Source organism: Capra hircus, chromosome 25 (assembly GCF_001704415.2).
Source record: "Capra hircus breed San Clemente chromosome 25, ASM170441v1, whole genome shotgun sequence".
Lineage (NCBI taxonomy): Eukaryota > Metazoa > Chordata > Mammalia > Artiodactyla > Bovidae > Capra > Capra hircus.
This window is the reverse complement of record NC_030832.1, coordinates 35,311,758-35,316,381: the sequence shown is the minus strand read 5'-3', so window position 1 is coordinate 35,316,381 and position 4,624 is coordinate 35,311,758.

Sequence of the window (4,624 nt, the reverse complement as noted above, 5' to 3'; positions counted from 1 at the left end):
GTGTCTGAGTCTAAAAGCTGAAGAGGTGGGACAATATGGGGGGTAAGAGTTGAAGGAGTTGAGATCCACTGCTGGGCAACACCTTTGCGTGGCCTGTCTTCTGGCCCTGCTTCTCTGTTGGTCCCTCACCCCGATTCCTGTCCCATCCTCCCATCCTTATCCCAGCCTTTGAAAAGGCCCAAAGTCAGAAGAGGGCACTGCCTGGTCAGGAAATGCCAGTCAAGTGTCCTATGTGAGATGTAGCCAAGGAGGTAGGGGACGGAACCTCGGGAGAAGCCTGTGAACTCCAGGCTAGGAAGCAGGGACTCCGATGCCTATGCAATGGGAGTGGCACACACGGCAAAGCCAAGGCGAGGGAATGAGATCAAAGTGTTAGTTACTCAGTCGTGTCCAACTCTTTGCAGCCCCATGGACTGTAGCCTGCCAGGTTCCTCTGTCCATGGGATTTCCTAGGCAAGAGTTCTGGAGTGGGTTGCCATTTCCTTCTCCAGGGGATCTTCCCGACCCAGGGATCAAACCCAGGTCTCCTGCATTGCAGGCAGATTGTTTACCATCTGAACCACTAGGGAAGCCCAGGAGAAGATGGGAAGCACATATAGAACCATCTTTCAGTTCTTATGCTAGAGACGCTGGGGAGACACTCGGGTAGGGTAATTGACAGGCTGGAGGACCTTAAGAAGCATCCATCCAATTCTGTTATTTTACAGATGTACAATCTGAGGCCCAGAGAGGTAAAGCCTCTTGTTCAAGGTCACCGGGCAGGATCAATATCAAAGTCAAGGCTTCAACCGGTGGGTCCTGCCTCCCAGCACAGGCTTCCTCCACTAGTGGCTCCCGTATCCTCAGGGAGAGAGGCGGCCCACTGAGATCTCCCTGTCGTCCTTTGGCTCTGAATCTGTCATGCGTCCTGCCCCTACTGCAGACCTGCCTGTTAGGGCAGCAGCTCAGAAGTGTTCCCAGAGGACAGGGTGGGGAGCCTTGCCGGTCTGCTTCGGAAGACGCTGCTGCTGCTGCTGCTGTTGCTGCCTCCGCACCAATCAGGGAGCTTTCTAGCCGCAGGAGGAAGCCAGGAGCCAGGGGATGGGGCTGCAGTGATTTACGACTGCCCAGAAACAGCAGGACACTAATGTCTCCGGCTGGCCTGTTTGTCCGCCAACTCAGCCCGAAGAGGATGCCTCTAAAGGTCATATTCTCCAGCACTGGACTTGGAGCAAAGGGTTACCCACACAGGGCACCTGCCCAGTGCCCCTGTGTCAAGTCGGTCCCCAGAGGCCAAGGCTCCTCCTTTCCCGAGAGGGAGACTCTCAAGGGTTTGGGCAGGAAAGGGTGCCCTTACCGCCTGAAGTCCAGAAGATCTGCCTGGGTTTGAATTCAGGCTCTAGGGGTCGCTGATGTGTGGCCATTGGCCAGTCATACAGCTGAGATCTCTGTGTCTCAGCTTCCAAGTCTAAAAACACCAAGATGGGGACTTCCCTGGTGGTCCAACGGTTAAGACTCTGGGCTTCTTCTGTTCAGGGTATGGGTTTGATCCCTGGCCGGGAACGAAGATCTCACATGCCGCACAGCCAGAAAGTATTTAAAAATAAAATAAAAAACAAAGATGACTCTGAGCCTCTCAGCTCTGGCACTGAACCAGCTCCCAGGTCTGTAGACAGATTCCTTGTTTCCACAGCTAAAGAATGTGAATAGCCTTCCATTTCAGATGAGGAACAGGCCGACTCTAATCTAGAACTCATCATGGCTGGGTGGAACGTTGAGTTTAATTTCTCACTTCAAAGGTGAGGAAATTAAGAACCAGAGAGAACACAGGTCTTGCACATAGAGCGGAGGGCCAGGCAGAAGGCAGAATGGCTAGTTCTCCACCTCCTTGCTCCACGTTTCTTTCATCAGTACCACACAGAGTGGAGGAGGAAACCAGAATACCAAGCCATTTGCTCTATGTCATGTCACTATGCCTGTAAAGCAGCCCTCTAAGCAGCTGGGGCCACTGGGCAGCTGCAGCAGTAAGCCTAGAGTCTTAAAAAGAATCGAAAGGGAAAGGAAGGCAGGGCCATCAGAGATGGGTCTCAATATGGAGACTGCTGATAGCCTTCCTGTTTCCCTTTAGAACATCCTTTTCTTTGCATTAGGTTTACTTTTTCCCCAAACAGATTTGGCCTGGATTTTTTTTTTTTTTTTCCCCTCTCCATTGAACTGGTCAGGGAAAGAAGTGAGGTGGAGAAAGGCAGCCTGAAATGTGCCAGAAAGTTCCCGAGATGTAGCTTCTGGGTCCTGAATCACTGATCCATTTAATCCACCTGCGGACAAGCAGGGTTGGCTGTAATGGTTCCTTCTCACAGACCTGGGATGCCCAGGCCAGAAAGACTGAGGCCTGTCCTGCAGGGAGGAAGAGAAAAGAAGAGGAAGGACTTGGCAAACAGGCACGTAAGAGACAGAAGGAAGTGGGAGGGTTTATTCACCAGCAGGATTGCATGTTGCTGGGTAGTGTAGTAGGAGAGGAGGGACCAGATCCCATGTTGGAGGAGGGATGAAGAGAGCTATTTCTAGGCTCTTCTCACTCAGGCCATCTCCTCCACTCCTGCCAGAGGAGTCTCCCTGAACACACGCGTGTTCATTCATTTCTTCATTTGACACATTCTACATACGGATGCTGTGCCAGGCGCTGTACTCAGCACTGGGAAGCAAGGACAATGGAAACCAAATGCAAGCCTGGTCATTTCCTGCCCTGGTTAAAATCTCTCACAGGTATTCTATTTATTTGGGAAGAAAGACTTCATTCCCTGGCCTGCCATTCAGGGCTCCCCAAGTTCTGGAACTCCCCAAATTCCATCCCCAGTCCCTACTACCCATCACTTCAGGCACCAAACACACTGGATTCTCTGTCTAACAATACATATGTCAGGGAGGAATCTGCCTCTGAGTCCCCTGCTTGTCCCCTCTGCCTGCTTTCAAAGTCTACAGATCTTTTTCTTTTCTTAAAAAGTTTTTTTTTTTTGCTTTTCATTTCACGTTAATTAATTAATTTATTTTAAATCCTATACATCTTTAAGGGAGTGGGTTGGAAATATTACCAGCTCTTCAGAACCTCTTCCTGGGAATTCCTTGGGGGTCCAATGGTTAGGACTGTTCTCTTGCTGTGCAGGGCCTGGGTTCAATCCATGGTTGGGAAGCTGCCTAGGAGCAGGCCAAAAAAAAAAAAAAAAAAAAAAAACAACCCACCAAACAACAACAGAAAAAACCTTTTTCTATCTAGCATGAAAGAATTAAAAAACAAAACAACAGTGCTTAACACATTCTGAATTCTTTGAGGGCAGGGTTCCATGCTGTCTTCCTCCAGTGCTCAGCATAGAGCCTGGACTATTCCTTCACAGAAATTCCCTCTTTCTCAGTTCTCATACACAACACTTCATGCCCATTAATTTTTTTTAACTAGTTATAATTTTCTAACGTACTCTACACATTATCTTTATTTAGCCTATTTTCTTGGGCAGAATTTTGTGTTGTTGATAACTGGTGTACCGCATTGCTTAGAACAGTGCTTGGAACATAGCAGGTGCTCAATAGATAAGTACCAAATAAATAAAATGTGCACTCAAAACTTTGGGATATGTGAGCTACATGGAATGTCAAAAAAGGGAAGCATGTAAGCAAGAATTAGTCAGTCTGACCCCATCGTGTATATCCTACGCGGGGAGAGAAGTGTTGGTCAACCCCCAGACAGAACTCAGTGGTAAGCATCCATTGGCTCTGGTAACGCTCCACCCTGGAGAGGAAGAAAGGGCTCCCCAAGGGTCAGGCTGCAAACAGCTGCATCCTTTCCGTGTATTAACCAGAATGCCTGGCCAGTATTTGTCTTTCCACATTTCCACCTGTCAGGTCCAAGAACCTCGAGGCGGGGAAGGAGAGACGGAACCTTGTGGGGGAGGGTGGCAGTCCCCCCAAGGTTTGGCTCTTTTAATTCAACCATCTCTGAGGTGAGTACCACCCAGACAGTTTGGATCAGTAGTGAATGCGTCCCCTCTTCCCAATCTCCGGGGGGGCCTGCTGTTTTATCTCGGAAACAAGGTCTAGGGCTGAGGTCCTGGCCCCCTTCCCCCAGTAATTTCCCGGAGAATATGGGGCGGGGCCGTGAATCAGCACTCGCTCGGACTCCGGCAGCCTAAGTCCCCGCCAGGGGTCCCCAGTAGCCGCGGAATTAGACCTCCCCCACACGCCCCACACCACCTCCTCAATCCTCCTTCATCTGTCCCGCTATGACCACTGGGAGATGTAGTCTTGACCGCCCCTTTGTCCTTGATCTCCCCAACATATTACCCCATCCCAGGGAGAACTACAACTCCCAGGGGCCCACGCGTCGGGGGCCTGGCAGGGTTGGGGTCTGCAGGTCCAGGGTGGGTGGAGGATCGTCTGGAGAAGCTAGGGCGCAGCGAGCCGGATGAAGTGAAGCACGGGGCTTGTCGAGGGGCACCGGGGAAGAAGGGGATACCCGGGAGGCGTTAGCGAGCTGAGCCGGGGAGAGGAAACCCGAGAAGCGGAAGGGGCCGGGGCGGGGCCAGGGCGGGGGCCTCGCGCGGGCTGGTGGGCGGGGCCGTCTGCGTCACGCGGCGTGGGCGGGGCCGCAGGG